The 19,142-nt window shown below is 41.0% G+C and overlaps 1 protein-coding gene across 8 annotated transcripts in view; it reads right to left on the bottom strand.

Annotated features, from left to right (window-relative positions):
* The window catches only part of ANKRD6 (ankyrin repeat domain 6), a 92,723-nt gene that overhangs the window by 56,724 nt on the left and 16,857 nt on the right, over positions 1-19,142 (bottom strand). The gene's annotated exons all lie outside the window — the stretch shown is intronic.

Genomic DNA, 19,142 nt, shown 5'->3' with positions numbered 1-19,142 from the left:
ACCACTACCAAAGAAAGTTGACAGTTTCAGGTACCCATGTAACAATGCATGAAAAAAATTAATACTGAAACTGTTATCAACCAGGTCAATTTATACAGCAGTAGAATAAGCTTCTCAGGGAGGTGCTGGGATAATAAAAACTTTACTATACTGAAACATTAAAAACAGAAGTAAAACCAAGTGAAAGATAAAGGAAGGCACATTCTGGCCACTGCCACCTTATGGTTTGAAGTAGACCAGTACATTTTGAAGGCAGAACCTCCACAGCAATGGACAGACAAGCATCTTCCATTGAGAAAGCACTCACAAAGCACCTGTCCAAGTACATTTACCTCATTCATGTTCATTTCACCTGAACTCATCTTGAACCACAATGGCTGGGGGCTTTTTTTTGATCCTTAATTCTGTCAGAAACTGAAATGACGAAAGTACAAGACCACCAGGGTTGAGCATGGAGACCAACAAGGTGAGCAAAGTGAAACTTTCCTTACAGTTTGATTTTTATATATTTTATATATATATTATTTTATTCACATTACTTTCTACACTCTGCATTATAGTTTATAGACACCTAAGGTGATTTCTCCCTCCTCCTTCTGTTCTGTACCACCACCTATCACACTGAAGCTGGTAACCCTGCTCTGGGCACCTGTGGCATGTATCCCTACAGCTAGGCTCCAGCCAGCTCCAAACCCTGCAGCCCCAAGCTCCAGGGGTTAGGCAAGCCCTGGCCACACTGGTCCCACCACCAGCGCTGCATATAACCATCCTGCCATTTCAGAAGAAAGCTTCTGCTCCCCATCAAACCCCCTCCAGTAACATCTGGACCTGAAATGTCTCCTCCAAGCAACTCCCACCTCTCTTTGCATCAGCAGTCTCTCCACACTGCCCTGGCACAGGATAAGCATGAGTCCAAGAGAGCTTGGCTTTGGTTTGGCTTCGCACCACAGATCTTGTGCTCGTGCTCTCAACCAGGCTGAAGGGAACTGCAGCAAGCCCCAAATACCAGCCCTGGCATGACCTGCAGCTGCTCAGCTGGGAGGCAGCAGGGAGAGGACAGCAGAAAAGCACTTGTGGAACTCTAACCCCAGGTGAACTGATGCACATATTCACCCTGTCTGTGTCTGGAAGGACTGCATCACTAAAAAGTGGAGAAAACCTTGGAGATAAAGGCTAAAAGGGTTACAGTGAACTATCAACACACCTATTTCTATATCTGTAAATTGTGCAATTCCTTACAGGAAGGATTATGTCCCTAGAGCACCCTGTTGTGGCCAAAACACACCTCCACACCCCTCCCCGGAGTTCCCCAGCAAACAAATCCTCTCCCGTCCAATAGTGCTGTCAAGTGCTAACAGAAACAGTAGCTTGCAGGAGCAAAACTATTTACATACAACCTTCACATGCAAAACCCCCAACAACTCCAGGACACCTCATCCCTTCACTGAAGCAGAAACACAAAACAAAATTACCTATGAACAGCAACTGTGTTTCTTTCTCCTACTTGTGTGTGCACGTACATGCATGCCCATATGTGTATATATATATGTGTGTGTGTGTGTGTGTGTATGTATATATATATATATATATATTGCACTGCCATCTGTCAGAGGCTTCTACCAGCAGCTGCAGGAGACAAATGCCCTCCTGCCTAATCCCCTCCCCATGAGGGAAAATAGCTCATTTTACTAGCTGAATGCAGGCTATATATTTCTGTATTTATATGTATCATTAGACATTCTTTTCTCTGTGTCATGAACGAATTGGTGAAGAGTCACTGATTTCTAATGAGGAAGAGCAGAAAGGCAGGGTGACAATAAAAGAACCCTGTATTAATCAAATGTCCACCCCAGACAGGAATTCCAAGGCCTTAATCTCTGTCTGGGAGAAGTGTTGCTTAAGGCTTTCACTCAAAGAGAAAGGGAGAGATTTCACATGGCAGGTGCTACACTTGCTGCAGCAGTGTAAAACTCCATTATTCCACATTTCTGGTGAACATTAAAAGAGAAAGAAAGAAAAGAAGAAAGGAAATAATACAAGCAGAGCCTCAGTGCAGAGGGAAGTGGGGAGGAAGGGGGTTCCTTGCTAAATTCTCACATTATTACACATTAACAAATTTAAACAGACTAAACAACATCATGGGCCAGCATACTTGTTCCTCATCTGTAAGCAACTCAGATGAAGCCACATTTTGTTCTGGCACTGGTCCCCACATGACTGGTGCTGCCCAGGCAGGACAGAGCCAGAGCACCAGAAAACATGAGTCTGCACAGCTCCATGGCACAGCCTTGCCTTCCCACCCCTTGAGCTGGGAGCCTGCTTTCAGCTCTTCCCTAGAGGATGTTCCTGCCTCTTGGCTGAAGCAGCACAGCCTCTTCTGTGCCCCACCAAATGCACTGCTAGTGCAAAACATTTCCCTGCTCATGGAATCTGGAAGAGCCTTTGTAAATCTCCTTCCCTCATCTACTTTCCAACTTGTTTCAAACCCAAGGAGAAGATGTCTTGCCTTTCTTGCGTGAGCTTGTTAATGTCCCTCTGTAACAGAATTACTTAAGTGAAGTGTTTTGGCATTAAAATTGTGTGGACGACCCTTAAAAATGACTTGCCAAAAAGGTGAGGAGAAGGAAAGCTCCTGTTTATTACTTATATTAGAAATTCATGTCTTGCCTCTCCTGGGATGCCACATGAATGACTGGAAAGGTGACGTCAGAGTAAGCACCACAGCAAAAGTGCCAAAGGAAAGAAAAAACCCTTTCTGTTACTTTGTTTTGGTTTGGATTAAGTTCAGGAAGATGCATCACTTCAGTACAATTGCCAAAGTGTTTTCTGCATCATGCCAGCCTCCAGCCTAAAGCTGGATATTACCCATCCTGACCATGCTGGCTCTCCATGGAGACCTCCAACACATTCAGAGAAGACAGTGGTGTTTGAAACACAGCTATAGTGAAAAGTAAAGCAACCAAGGAAAACAGCAGACTTTCAGACTTGCTGTGAGCAACACTGAAATAAAATTATATAGTTTTCTTCTTTCATTCACAGATGAACTCCAAGCAAATAAAGCATTACGTTGGATTCCTAGACCTGGTGAGGTGTTTGCAGAGCCTCATCTGCCCAATCATCAGTTTCATAAAACACACAAGTAACACTGACACTCACATCTCATGGACTAATCTCTAAAATGTACACAAATTTACAGCTCTTCAGCTCAAAGCACTATGACTTCAGTATGTTCATTCAGCTGTACCAAACATATCCTGCACCTTATATTTCTCTCCTATTGTTTCTCAAAGTCTGTCATCCTTTCACCACTCTTCCCTAAAAGCAGCTGACCATTTTCATTTAAAATACAAAAAATGCTGCTTAAGCATTTTAGATAAACCTTTTATCAGCTAGGTTCATATCCCCAAAATAATGTTATAGTCATTCAATTCTCACACAATATACAAGCAGTTGCCTTAACTCTCTAAGCCAGTTTAGAATAAAAGAACACTGCAGCTACAGCAGTCATAGGGTAACATCAGGAAAAATTACAGGAAAGTTCTGATGAAGATATAAGCATTCATTATTTAAATATCCAGCAACAATTATGTTGTAGCAAAAGAACTGTTTACAGAAACCAACACAAACATTCATTTATGGAATTTAGGAAATCAAGCTTAGGTCATTATTATCCAACCCCATCTTATCCAGAAAAAGGATGATGTAGATATTGAAGGATCATATGGAGTCAAGGGGGAGACAGTTTTCCTTCCTTCTCTTCCCTAGCCATCCACTTCTGGCCACTGTGTCAGGCCAGGAGGAGGAGCTTTTTGGTCCAGCTAAGACAATATACCTGCTCATTTTCCTGCCTTGTCTTGTTATACCAAAGAAAGCCCATGAGAGAAAACAAGGGGGAGGTCAGGACATTCTGAAAAATATTATAATTTAAAATGCACAACTAATGTCCCTACAACTGTTTAGGTTCATATTTATAAACTTGCTGAGAAGAGAGAAAATTGTCAATTTCTACAAAGGAAGCTTAAGATTGTCATTGAAAAGGTGATAAGAAGAAAAACTATGAGAATTACAATCTGCCACCCTTGCCCTTACCACCCAGAAATAAATGGTTAAAGCACCACAAGTAGAATACAAGAATGAAAGTAAGATAAAATACCTCTTACAGCACAAAAATCATCAAAAATCGTGGCTGATGTAATAGTCATACTACCCTTCTTTGCCGGGGTAACCTCTCAGTAGGCAAAAAGAAGAGCAGTGTATGCATCTTGAATTCAGCAAGGCTTTTGACAATCGCACATGAACTAAAAAAATACAACCTATGGATGCCAGCTAGGTGCCCAAGTGGTTTAGAAAATCCATAGCTCAGTAGTTATCTCTGCAAGTTTCTTTATCAAACTGTCCTAAAATTTCTGATAGGCTCCCATATATGTATATTCTGGGTCTAGTTTTGTTCAACAGTCCGATTTGGGATCAAGGAAACAGACATGACACTTGTGAAATCTCTCTCTAACATCAGAACAGGTAAAGTTTCAAGTTCTTTAGAGAGAGGTCACTTTTCAAAGTCATTTCAAATTGTAGAAATGGTCTGGAATAAAGAGGATGCAACCAATAAAGCACAAAGTTCCACATTTACATAGGAATAATCAACTCTAAAAATGCCAAAATAGGAATGAACTGACTAAGCAGGAATACTGGAGGAAACCACTTGTTAGACAGAGTGAACCAAAACCTAAATGGAAATAAAGAATACAGTGCTGAAGGACAAAACATACATCTCAGGCTGGACATGTTAGTAGTGGCTAGAGAACTACTGGTTCTAGTAGGCAAAGGAAGAAAAATGCACAGGCTTTTTTGTGTGCATAAGACGTGCCACTGTGACTTAGATTGTGATTTAAAACCAACTTTATTAAACTAGCATAAAAGTAAAGTGATGTTGTTGTAAAGTCATCCATGTTTAATTAATTTAGCATAGCTTGACAAAGAAATCTTAGACTACTTATCAGAGTTAGTCATGTTCCCCCAGATCTCTTCACCTCAAAAATGGGACTAAGTGAAGTATGAAAACTGATAACGTATATTTCTCACTTTAATCACTTTGAATGTGACCACTAGACCATATTAAATTACAGTAAAATTCACCAGTGAGTTTTCTGAGAGAAGCAACTTCTACATCACCCCATTTTTGCTAACCAAATTGCTTTAAAAATGTATATGAAAAGCTGAGCACTTGCAGTTAATGGAAAACTGAGTGAAATTAAACAGTCTCAGTGCTGAACTTCTCCAGTGTTAACTCTAAACCAGTACAGGTCTCACCACTTTTTACAGAGCTAAACAGCTTTTCCATTTCAGAAATAAATTTTATTTACCTTTATGTGGGAAAACTGATTTTAGTGTGCCTTTTATTTCACGACTAGAAGCATTCTGCATACAGGATCATTGTATTTATCACTATTAAAATCTCAAAAATATTAAAACCTCCTTTAGCAAGCTGCCAATTGCCATTCTTCTTACAGTGGAATAAGGTGCTCTTGTACTTTGACTATTAAAGCAAAATGTGCATTTCCCATTTAACATAATCCCCTACTGACTACACCACATCACTTGTCCAGTACAGTTAGAGATGCATGGGGATTTTCCACAAACTGTCAAAAAGACTTTCTCTACTTCAGGAAACATTCAGTCTCTAAATATAATGGTGTCCACAATTACATAAATGAGAAATAATCCTGAAGACCCTATTCTCCATAGACAACAGCAGTTATACATTCTGAAGTCTTTCTTAATAAGCAGCATACCCATACCCCACCATATTATTAGTGAGCATATTTATGATCCCAGAAGGAGCAGTGTCCTGCCTATGTTACACCCATGATGGAAAGCATTGTGGAGAGCCAGATGAACACATACACCAAAGCAGTTCCAGAGTGGCCAGGCCTAAAGCAACCCAGACTGTCTGAGAAGACTCAAATTAGGAGAGCAATGAGATGAGAAAGATTAAAAGGTCAGACAGACAAAACAGCAAGTAGACACAGAGGTAGCACAGTCCAGTGATGTGACCAGAATACCTATCTATATTCCAGTCCCAGGTCTGACAGAGGCTTTCTCTGTGCTGTTGAGAGAATCATTTGATTTTCCTACACTTGTGTTTTATAAGCTTTAGAGACACTGATTCCAGATTTACTGACACATACAGTGGTACTGCAAGAATGCACTACCATCTACACCCGGCTAAATGTCTTAGAAGGAACGTAAATGATGACAGGAGAGAGTAGGGGAAAATTATGTAAGGGAGGAGAAAGAAAAAACAAAGCAATGCAAAAATAAACAAACAAAATCCCCAAATAAACAAACAAACAAAAAAACCCACTGAAACAAGGAGTTTACAATAGAAGTTTGAAACTGACTCTTTAACTTCAGATTATAATTTAAAAATCATTAATGTTTCTGAAATACATGTTTCTGTTAAGCCATGTTATGGCAAAAACTCCAAAACCCAGCACCGAGTAAGCCAGCCTCTTCATACAGTCTATAGAGATAAATATGTACAAACAAGGGGTGTGTTTATACAAGGAATATTCTCAATAATCCTTATACTGACCAATCACAATTAATCAGGGCATATGTTTTAGGAAAACAGCTTTTTTTTTTTTTTTTTAAGCAAACTGATTTGCTTTCTGAAGACTTTTTTAGGGTACATTATAAAATTGTCCATGTGGCAAAATTTTCTGCTGGACAAAAGGTATCTCTGATTTCCCCAAGCTTCTGCCACTTACTTTCAGGAAGAAAGGAACACTGTGTGAGTGTCCTGAAAATTGGCTTTGTTGGCCCAGTCTTCTACTTTGAATGGAGCAGAGGTTCATAGGCAATGTAATTTCAGAAATTACTAATGCTACTCAAACAACCATATGCCTCTATTTTTATACTGCCCTCCATTCTTCTGCCAGATGCTTCTCTTCTTTCATTTCATCTGCTTAATGAAGCTCAGCTATTTAGGCCCCAGTGCTTTGATTTTAGAAAATTACGTAAGATATACTTTATAAAAATACATTATCATTATTATTAAGAAGATGACTGAGTGCCTAATTTTTTTTTTTTTTTTAAAAGGTAACACTTAGTTTAGCTGTTCAAAAAGGTACTTGGTGGTGCCAATATCCCACCTTACGGAGGGTGAAACCAGAGACAAACCTCCAGCCAGAATTAAAATAAGCGCAGAATACTTAGAGCAGACATGGTCGTCCTCATGGAAGTGTATGTGACATTTTGTTCCCATTTGGGTACAGGGATATTTTTTGCAGTGACAAGGAAATGACAATGCAATATGGAATATCTAATAGTCTACATGTCTGGATGTTTATCTAGGATCTCACTGTACAGGATTCCAGACCTGTGGATAGTTTGATTATCCCAGCATCCCTCTGAATCTAGCAAATCTCAGTCTGCTATTTTGCTCATCTCTAAAGAATTAGTATTGTAAGACCCCCTGAGACCTCTCATTTTATCTTTATGTCGCCATCATACTCAATGAATTCAAATTGCTAACTTGTATGACCTTAGAATACAGGCTGCTATGTGATTAATTTTTAATTTGCCTTAATCAAAACACTGAGAAAGGAAGATAAAAGTTAAAAAGCAATATTCAAACTCACATTTATTACTGCTCTCAAGGGTGCAATTCATCTACCCTGAGGAAGCCAAAGAAGGGTGGAAGGTCTCATTTGGATGCTTTCTGGCACAGCGAGGACCACTGTGACAAAAGCAGAGCACAGCAGTCACAAGGAGCTGTGACGCTCTGGACAGAGGAGTTACAGAGCAAATGCAACCTCCATAAGGCATCCCCCCAACCCACCAGCTGAGTTATAGAGTGCTACCACCACTTCTGAATAGGAGTGAAGAGGCAAGGCTGGAAGTATCTCACAGCTATAGGTGCTCAGCACCAAAAACTGCTGTTACCCCACAGGGTAAAAGGAGTTCTGAAACTGGAGTACAGTTCTCACTGCATCCACAAAAGCAGCTGCACTGCTTGGGAACACAAAGCATCCCAGGTGTCCTTTAAGGCACTGGGCAGTTCCCAAACTGCCTAGGGGACATGCTCCGAAGGTGAGAAAGGCAACTCAGGGTCAGTAAATTACATCAGTTACAGTTTCAGAGTTGACTTACATATTTCTGTCAGGCAGAGGGACTGCACTTCCACATTGCCCTGTTCTGTACTGTGTTACAGGGCAAAAGAGTATTTTCCTTTACTGATGAGATGAGCTTATGTATTTCATAACACAGCTGTTTTTACTGACAAGTGAGATTTTAAAGACAAGCTTCTTGCATACAAAACCACTGGTAAGAGGAAAGAGGTCAGGTCCCCACCTGTGTCAGGAAGGAAAACATTAACACAGCTTTGGAGCAGTCGATTCAGTGGTAGCTTGTCTGCTTTATTTTTAATGAACCGTGAACAAGCCAGTAACTTTGACTAACAGTTAATACCTTGACCCAGCACATATATAAAACCAGACATAGCCCCAGAGAACAGGTTTACCCCCAGGGTCAATCTAACCAGGAGAAAAAAGTGTTATATATTGGTTTGGCTTGATCTAATTCAGCCACAGCACAAACTGGGGCCAAGTACACTGCAGGAATGATTCTTGTGCAAACATGGCACGAGGGGCAGCTGACAGATATTACACAGGCCAGAAAAAAGGAATCTATTAATGCAGGGCTGCAGGAGAGGTTTCATAGCATGCAGTGACCCTCCTTCCTTCTGTGCCTTCCACTGCTCAGCAAAATGACTATGCAGGATACTAGAACAAAAGCTGTACAAGAGGGTAATGGCTCTCTGATCCACCAACTAAAAAGAGAAATTCAACAATTCTTGAAATTTGCTTTCAAGAGGTATCTTTTAAAAATAGTTCATGATATCTGTTCTGCAGATAATAGGTGTTCCTTAGCATGAGGAAATTTACCCAGGTTCTTTTTTCTCCTCTTACACTACGGTAATGTGATAGTTCCCAAATCCTAATGTACATATTGCTTCTGATTTGTATCTTACAGCAAATAATCACAAACACTTGCCTTGAGGGGCTGTAAAAGAAAGTAAACTATTACAATTACTTAGTTCTCACATGCCTACATGGGTCCAAGCAGCCCTTCTAACCTGGCAGTTAGTCCATCTTAACAGATGGATTCAAAGTATTTCTTTCTTCTCTGCTTAGAGTAGCTGGTGAACACAGGTGGCAAAATGGTCTTTTATTCCAGCAGCAGCTAGATCCAAATGATGTCAGCATACAGTGGGTAAAGAAACACACAGGATAGGCTGCAGACCTGGCTGATCTCTTTTTAAAAGAAAAATCAAGAGATGACCTTTTACTAGCTTGAAATTTTGACCAGCATGACCACTCTTCATAACACAACATAAAAACTTGCAATGCCCTGTCCAATTACTCTCAAAATGAATGACCTCCTGACAAGATTTTACTGCTTCACCTATGAAGCTGAGTACCCAACACAAACCTCTTGGTGCAAACGTCCTTGGCTGCTTTTTTTTCTGAATGGTTACATTTTCATCATTGTCATCACCTTCACCAGATGCTCATTGCTCAAAAGCTCTGTCAAGGGCGAAGGACAAAAACATGGCAATGATGTAAGGGCAGCTGTGAAATGATTACTCAAGATGAAATCAATAGCAGTGTACTACTGTTGGGAGATCAGCAGTACAATTGAAAGCTACTGAGCCAAAAGTAGTTTCATCTTCAATCAGGAAAGCAGGCTGTATGAGGACCTGATTTAGTTTCCTTCAGGTTTTTAAAGCACTGTTCCAGCATATGAAGTGTGCATCTTCCATAGACCTCCAGGCATCCCATTCCAAACCCAACTATTATGTGGTATGAATGAGATTAGAAAATATTAATCAGCATATATACTGGGAGAATATGGAAAGACTTTGCCACTTCTAAAATAAATTAATTTGTACAATGACTGTAGTATGAATCCGGTTTCAGGGCTTATGTTGCATGTTTTCTACTTGCCAGAAAAAATACAAGATACTAGTGGGTCAAAGGATGTTTTCATATGGGAATATAATTTGATCCAGTGGCGGGTTGAACACTCCTTCTGCAAAGGAATATTTACAAGAAGCCTTTTTAAAATTTTTATATACAATTTAGCTAGAAGAAAAAGTTACACATCCTTCTGTGAGAGAACAGGAGGCTGCTTCGGCTATTAACTAATTTTGAGACTTAATTGTGCAAGACAACTTATAAATAAGTGTCTTATTTTAAACCTGTTGTTGGGAGAGAAGCTCCAAAGCGAAAGTAATCTTTAAAGACAGGAGAATTAAGCTACTTTTCCATACAGGCTATGCAAGTTCTCTTTGTAAGAGATTTTCACTATGCATTAATAAGCACAGTCAACAGTACTTCCAAAGAACAATGTGTTCGTGGGATAACACACAGGATAACATGTTTCCTGAGACATATGTTGAAAAATGAAGAAAACATGTTCTAGTTATTGAATTTGTCCACAAAATATTGTATGTGCCTTTCAAGAAGCATTTCTGAAACAACAATTTATCAGTCCTGCTTTATTCATATGCTCATCAGGAAAAACGATGTTGTAGTATGTGCTGGTTCTCTTAAAGCACAACAGAAGGTAAAACAGATACAGCAGGAATATCTACAGATGTTCAGAACCAGCTAACTAAATGCACATTCTATAAGGAAACCTCAGCTGCTTCTCCTTTGTCCAGGGACAAAACAATCCTGATGCCTTTATACAAGAACAGACTGCCCAAAGTTCCCTCAGGAAAAAATGTGATCTAAAATTGCATCTTTTGCAGATTCTGTATGGGTTTTCACATCTATTTGGTTTGCCAACTCAGAGGTTTTCACATGTTGTGAGAAATACCATCCACACCAACTTGCAGCCCCAAAAAAGGCTTGTGGCTGCACAGATGGTGCCACACCACAAAGTATTCCCAACCTGCCTTCCCTTCCTGCATAAGGACCGAGTAAGACAGAAGCCATTCTTACAGCTGCAGATCTCCCTGAAACAGAAAGCACCAAACACCTGGTACCATTCCACCAGCTCTCCTGCAACACTATCACATTACATTTTGGCTATCATACAATAAAGAACCCTCTGTCTTCATTAAATGAAGGAGGAAGTGGCAAGCTGGGGTTAGAGAGAGTAGGGTAGCAATGAGAGAGCAAACATCCTGCAAAACATGTTCAGTCCTGGACACTACATCTTAGAGATCTGCAGCAACAACACTAGGCAACAACCTAGTTTTTTGGTTTACAAAACAAAACACCCAAATCTTCAGAATGGACAGAGAATTCCTCCTCTCCACACCATTCTGGAGAAAGTGTAATATACAGCCACAAATCCTCTTGGACAAGTGCACACTACAATTTCACAATATTCAGTATTATAGAAGTTACTGATTTAAGTCATAAGAGTCCATAAAAAAACCTAGGAAATGTCTAAGGAAAACTGAGGATATCAGCTTTGCCATCTTGCCTGAAGAATAGAACCTCACTTTCACAGAAATGTTAAAGAATGATGAAGTCCCTTTGCTGGGAGGGGAGACTGTCATCTGCTGGCCCAAGAGAAAAGAGTATCTCAGCACACTTGCAGGGAACCATATGTCTACAGCTCTCTTTTCTGTAGGGGTCTATCTATGTGCTTCCCATGAGGCCAGTGCTGAGCTACCCAGCTAGAAGAACAGACTCCACAGTGAATTTTCTTAGGTGGGCAAAAGCAATGTTGGTCTATGACAGGACTCATTCCCTTAAAAATTAATTATGCTCTTAATACCGTTTTTTGCAGGGTGGAGGACAAAACTGGTCACAGAAAGCATTTTTAAAAGAGGCACGTGCTTGTCTTTTCCCCCTACATCAGTGAGCAAGGTTTCACATTAGAAATCAAGAGCAAGTTCATCATATACTACTCACTCATCTGTGGTGTGTGAGTCTGGCAGGCCTGCTCTATCCCTGCAAATGTGGGAAGCTCTTCAGAAGGACTGTGTTCTTGGGGTGCCCTGCCACAACAAAACCCTCAGGGAGAGAGCAGAGAGCCCATCTGACATCTTCATACTGCAGGGAGAAGGGAAGAGCCATCAGTGCAGCTCTGCATCAGGCACAGCTGGTGGCATGGGCTGTCAGGGTGCCTCCCTCACAGGCACAGGGAGAAAAGGCTGCCTTGCTCTTGAAACTTGTACCCACTTCTGGTTTCTCTCCTTTCTTGCCTGGTGATGGAGGGAAGTAGCCCCATCTGGCTATCTTGCAGTGCTCCTCAACAAGCACCGTGCCAGGGCATTCCCCCAGCATTGAAAAGATCTGGATGTTTGCCACAGCATTCCGAGGTCTCCCCCTGAGATCTGAAGGGATGGCGGCTGCTGCAACTGTTCAGAAGAACAAGCAGCACAGAGAGGGAGCACAGTTTTGCCAGCCAAACCCCTTGTACACAATAAAGAAGTGAAACACAGAACTTGGTGCAGTGTGGAAAGCAGCTGCCTACCTCCTGAGTTAGACATTTTGTCCAGAAGATTTCCATACAAAAATAAGCACTGAAGTCTCTAAAAAGCTCTCCCAGACAAGAGCTGCTGCCAAGCCAATGCAGCAGCCAACACAAAAAGCTGGAAGGATCTGTGGAGACAGAGCAGCTCCCTTGAAGCTGGAAACTGTTGGCTCTGGCAGCAATGCTGAAAGGATGCTACAGTGTTTGCTGCAGCAGAGCTGCCCACTTCAACTTGATGGGAGAGAAGGAAACACTGCAAATGGAGACAACAGGAGCTCCTACAATAATTAAAGGGAAAAATATGGAACTGTTTTAAAGACACTTCTCTCTCTCTCAAGGTGTTTAAGTTAAAAAGCATCACAGGAATTTCAAAGAATGGATTAATTTCAAAGACATGTGTATGATACCCTGTCAGACCTAATGAAGAACTAAGGGTTTGGAGACAGGTCTGTGAGACTCAATTCTGCTAACTGCAAGCTTTCACAAGCAAGGACTCCTGTCAAACTAGAAGGCAGCTCCTCCATTGCACCAAGTGCCCCTTCTTGAAGAGACAGCTCACACATCTAAGTTTACATATTACTATTGCCTATTAGCAATCAGATACTACCATTGAAGTTAACCCATGAAGGTTAACTCCACCAAGGTGCACTCCTGGGACACAGCTGCTGCAGCCCCAACCACACACTGCATGCCACCCTGTTAAGATAGAAACTGCCATAGCTCTCCAGCTCTTACTACAGGAAAACCCTACGCAGGAAAAAAATCTGTGTATGGGATTCTGACATAGCCTGGTTAAAATATACATGCAAACCACATTCTCCTTGTAGGGAGCTCCAAGCTGAAGAATCAACAAATAAACCAAATCTTAGAATAACAATATTGTTGAAAAACAGTTTTGAATAGAAAAAAATTTGTTCCAAGGAACTGGCTGTCAGTAAAACCTGAATATCTGTTTAAAAAGTGGTGATTTTAAAACTGTAAGTTTTCATCATCATCTCTCAGATTGGATCAGCAAGTTAAAAATCAAACTTCCAATGTAAATTTAAATATCCCAAAACTGTGAAGTTTCAGAAATGAGGTAATACGACTGCTGCATCTTCAGATTTAACAAACTGAGTCAACTTCCTCCGCATTTTCCCCCACCCATCCCCCTCCCCGTCAAAGCAATTCACCCCTCTGGTAATTCAGGTACGCTAGAGGGAAGTGTTGCAGGACAACACTTAACATCTCCTCCTCTCCCTGGCAATTCAAAAGAAGGCAACAAAAGACTCAGTAATTGAGAACTATTCTCTGAATGAAAAGGTCCAATTTTACAAGATTGATCACAAAGTCTCTTATTCATCAGTAGCCTTGGCACTCTTACTCTTCTACCTCACACAGACATTTCTGGAATGTGTTTCAGGCTACTGGGGGGAAAAAACGTAGTTCAGCAGGAAGCAGCAGAGGGTAAAGAAATGGAGAATCTGAAATCGATCCTGTTCCTGTCCTACACAGCACAACTTCTGTCAGAAGCATCAAGCAGAGCAGGACTATTCCCTTGGTGAGTACAGTTTTCTCTTTACTTTTTCTGTTTTAGTACCTCCAGTAATATTGACAAACTGTTTACACACAAGAACAATACTTGCAATTTTGCATCAACAGTCTCGTAGCTGTTCTCTTACAAGGCATCTGAGTTCTTATATCAACCAGGTTTGGAGATTGAGAACAACAGATTTGTATTTTCATCTGGTTGGGAAAAGTTCTATTTGAGAAGTTTCCTTCTTGCTAGACTCCATGTTAGTTTGCTGACAGACCTGCTGGGATGAGGACACACAGAAATTCACTTCAGAAGTGGCAGGAGGTTTTACTACCATTTTTATGAGAAGAACATTACTCTTCCTTGCTCTGATTCAAAGCTTATAAAAACCAATTAAGAGATTGAAACAAAGTCAGCAGAACCAATATGGGCAAGAAATGTCTTATTCGAGTACTGGACCTGGCATCTGGGCAACCTTTGCAACAGAGTGCCAGTCTCCTCTCAAAGAATGCTTTCTCTGCATTTTCAGACACAGTTCTGCTCTGGACCATACAATGGACAAAATAGTAGTAATAATGATAATAACAATAATAATAACATTGTTTATGTTATTATTTCATTCCTTGGATTTAATAAACAACTTCCCTGGAGATTTAACCCCTCAATATAGTACTTACAGAGATAGGTATTAAAACAAGGAAACAAAAATCATGAAACACATATTTTTTCAGACTTGTATGCAGAGTCAATGCATGCAAAAGAACGCAGTAAAAGCAAGGTATGTGCAGAAAGTTATCCTAGTTTTGATGAATGTGTTTGTTTGGGAGTGCAACAAGAAACCTAAGGAACTTGTTTGCCCTGGATTAATGTAACACCAAGGAGGAGTTAATGTAACACTAAAGCTGCAAAGCAAATCATGGAGAGAGCAGGAACTGCCAGAATTAGTCAAGCGTTTCTCCCGATGATGTGAGCCTGCTCTTGGGTTCCAGGTCATGGCTTCCACACAAAAGTGCACTCTTACCTCTCCAGAGCCTTGCCCAGTCACTGCTTGTCCCGTGCACCACACAGTCCATGTCTCCCACACAGCAGCAAATACTCGATGATGTCTTTAAGGTTTACACCACCTCTTCTCTTCTTACGGTTTTTCATGTTTAATTTCCTTTTTAAATAAAAGCCACGGAAATCCCAAACCAAATATCCAGCAGTACCCCTTGCCTCTGTGTTCTCTCATACCACTTGCCTATGCTAATGATCCACAGGACACACACCGAAGGGTGTTTAAAACCACGGTACACACCTCTTCCAGCACCTGAACTACAGGAATGAGTGCTAGAAGACACAAACATAAAGCAGCAGAAGAGGATTGGCTAGTGGTGAGGAACAGAGTCAGCTTCTTGCCACAGACTTTCACACATATATGTAAGACATGAGAGGAATGCTGGGAGTCAACCTTTTTTTTTTTTTTTTTTTTTTAGAGTTGGGGGAAAGGAGAGGGAGGTGTTACTGAATAGTGAGAAATTACGTCTAGTGGCTGAGTGCAGCATAAATGAGAACAGGTTTGGCACTTTCTGAAAGGCAGTGAAGATGCCGATAAGACTTAGGGCACCTGTTGTAGCTGGTGACCTCAGCATGGGCTGGATTTCTATACCTGTGAACATGCTTATGAATTATGATTATGAATGCATAAATATAAACAGTGAAGAATGATTGTACTTGCTTTATTTCTGTGGCTGTCACATAGTCTTGTTCAAAAGAAAGAGAGGAGTGCATACATTAACACTGGTGGGCTGATGAAAGGAAACTAAAAACGAAGACCTGCTGCCATGTTTGTCTCACTTTGTACAAGTTACAAAAACCTCCTTAGAACAGTACAGCAAACTGCTAAAAAAAAATTCAGCTTTATTTCTCAAAGACAAGTTACAGGAAAAGTTTTCAGCAAACATCCAATGCTGAGGCCCTGAATGTTTATCTATTCCACAGTTTAGAACAAAGACCTCTAGTCCTTTACCATTCCACTTCCCTTTCTCTCAAACTGTCATGCATTTAAGCAGTCTATATTTCCAAGGGAAAAACAAGTAAACATTTGGTTATTCCATTTGCAAAAAGTTAAGTTGTTATCACCATAAAGTTGCAGAAAAAAAATTTCAAGAGGTAAGAGGACAATGTTTCTGTGATTATTTTTTTCTTTACCTCATAAATCAAGCCAGGAATCCTAAAGCAATTCTCATTAAAAATGCCCCTTGGGTTCTTTGAAGACATGTGGTAGCAGGCCAGTAAGACTTTCACAATTGTAGATTTTGGGGGAAGAAAGAGAGTTACATTTGAGAAAAGCCATGTGCTGGGACAGACTGCACAATAATGACAGCAGCAGTTTTGGTACAAGACCTTTGTTTCATTAAAACATACTGGGCTGAATATAGTAGTAGGACACATTTGCTGACTCAGACACTACAACATGAGAATCCAGGAATAAGTTTAGTTTATGCAAACACAGTCTGAAGACAGTCCTGACAACATGTGAATAACATTGGTTTGAAGAAGTATCTGCAAAAACCCTTCAGCTGCTCCAGTCCATTTCACACCCTGCCCACTCTAGTTACACCTTCTCCTTGTCCTGCTCTTAGTTGGGATAGAGCCAATTTTCTTAGTAGCTGGTTCAGTACTGTGTTTTGGATTTAGTATAAGAACGATGTTGATAACACACTGATGTTTTATTTGTGGCTCAGCAGTGCTTACCCTGAGTCAAGGACTTTCCAGTAGTGTCTCCTGCTCTGCCAGTGACAAGGGGCACAAGAAGCCAGGAGGCAGCATGGCCAGGACACCTGACCTGAACTGGCCAAAGGGATATGCCATACTGATAAAGCAGGCTCTGGACTTGGGGGACCAGACTAGGGACTTGATTCTCCACTGAAATAAGACTTTGATGTTTAATGCACTCACCATTATCAATAGTCGGAGACAGAGTTTGATACCACACAGACTTTCCCTAAGTTATTCTGGAAGGAAGGCTACTATAAGAAGTAGTAACTGCAAGTAACAGTAACTGCAAAAAGTAATCTAAATTCCCCCATAGAGTTGTAATACAACAAGGTCAAGTTGCCCTTCACAGCTGTATCTGTATAGGTGATGTTTGTGAGTAATCTCTAAACAGGTCATGCAAAGAAAACAATGGACATTGTGATCCTCCTGCCCAGACCATTGGCAGGCATGGAGTTGAAGGATCTCTCAGTGGGTTGTGGGCACCCTCTGTGCTATCTTTATTACTTGCTAAATTCTTTGGAAGTTCTACAGAAGACTCTTCCCCACTCCATGCAGAAATTCACTGGTGGAAATCTCAGTCACAAAACAAAAGTGACTCCCCTACCTCAGGGCTCTTTTGTTCCAACCCAACTGAACAGCCCAGTTCCCAAAATGTCCTCCTTCATTTGTTCTGTGCAAGCCATGCAGAGCAGTAGTCTCAACTCAGCATTTGACTCATGAGGAATGCCTCCTCATCAAACCTAAAATAAACAAAACCCTGTTTCCATCCTATCCTACTTATATTGCAAACTAGGATCTCAGTTCATTTTAAAAAGCTATGCATCAACACAAAATACTTCCAGGACAAGTAACTGAAGTTAATCTCTCTCAGCTCAGGCTATAGCTCAATTAACACATCTCACCTTGAATATCACATTGCTCTTCCCTGTATCTTGAGAATCTTGCCAGCTGTACTAACACAGGAACAACAGAAGAAAGCAGCTATCACAAAACCTTGGCTCCTGCATCAGGTGACTGAAATGAACATTGCACAAGGGTGCTTTGATGTTACAAAAGGCCGAAGAAAACACCAGGGGTTTGGGGTGTATTTCTTGCTGTTTGCTCTCTTACCAAAGGGCACTTGTCATACATGCCATCTACTGCACTGAAATACAATACCCAGCCAGGTAAAATAAAAATCTCCCACACCAGCAGGCTCTTTGTACAGATTAAAATGATCACCACTAATATAATTTTAGGCGTTTCAAGAAACTATGCTACAGAGACTGCATTTCCTTGCTTCTCCTCCTGTAGGACAGAACCTCAACTCCCAGGGAAAACTCTACCCTCATGGCTGCACACAAGAAGTCACAGGTTCATAATCCAGAAATATTTGTACTTGTGTCAGGTACGGAGAGCTGAGAGTGCAAAGTGAACATAGATGACCCCCACTCCCCCTCCGCCACTGCCCCCTGACCCCTCTCCTTTCCCCTCTGTGCTCACAGGCACTGCAGGAACCCAAAGGAGCAGTCCTGCAGTGGAAGCCATCTCTCTGGGAACTGAAACTGGCTTTAAAGACACTCAACCTCTTAATGCTTGTGGATATTTCCCACAGCCTGAAAGAAAGGAAAACCTGGAAATGTGTTACTACATGGGCTTACCCACAGCACCTTGGTAAAGTCAGGATCCCTTAGTACAAGCACCTCCTTGGTCAGCCACTAATAGGAACCATGGAGGATGATGCTATTTGTTACATCCATCTCAGTCTCCTTAGGTTTTTTGTCTGCAGTCAAAATAGATGCTTTGGTCTCTTTTGAGTACTGAAAAGGATCACGCAGGTCAGTGTATCTGCTTTATAATTAATGAATACTTTGAAATCTCAGCATATCTGAGTCTCCTTCATAATTTACAAGAGGCCAGGTCATACAAGATTGTGTTAAGACATGGAGAACATTTTATATTATCTGCCCACAAAGGCTGCCCAGGTCCTAAAGAGAAATAAGAAGCAAAAAAATCCTAAACCTCATGACAGAGAAACAGAGAAGAGGAGGATCATGCTAGAGGGACATCATATTCCTGGATCATCTTTCCAGAAACAGGCAGGATTTTCCTCATGGCCATCTCCTTCCCTATCCTTATGAAGCTCAGCACCCCTCTGCCTCTTATATTTGAGGACACCCTTTTGAAAGGGATTCCATTTTCACTTTTAAAACATACAGGAAAAACACAATAAAAATCTCAAGGAGATGGCAGTTCCCATCCAGTAAGATAGAAATAGATATTCCTTAACCATCACTCCTACCAAGGAACACAGTTAGCCGTTGTTATCAAAAAAACAGCACACTGATAAGGACAGGAAGCCTAGCAAAGCTAGAAGCACAACCAG

Source organism: Passer domesticus, chromosome 3 (assembly GCF_036417665.1).
Source record: "Passer domesticus isolate bPasDom1 chromosome 3, bPasDom1.hap1, whole genome shotgun sequence".
NCBI classification, from domain to species: domain Eukaryota; kingdom Metazoa; phylum Chordata; class Aves; order Passeriformes; family Passeridae; genus Passer; species Passer domesticus.
This window is presented reverse-complemented; position numbering and strand designations above follow the sequence as displayed.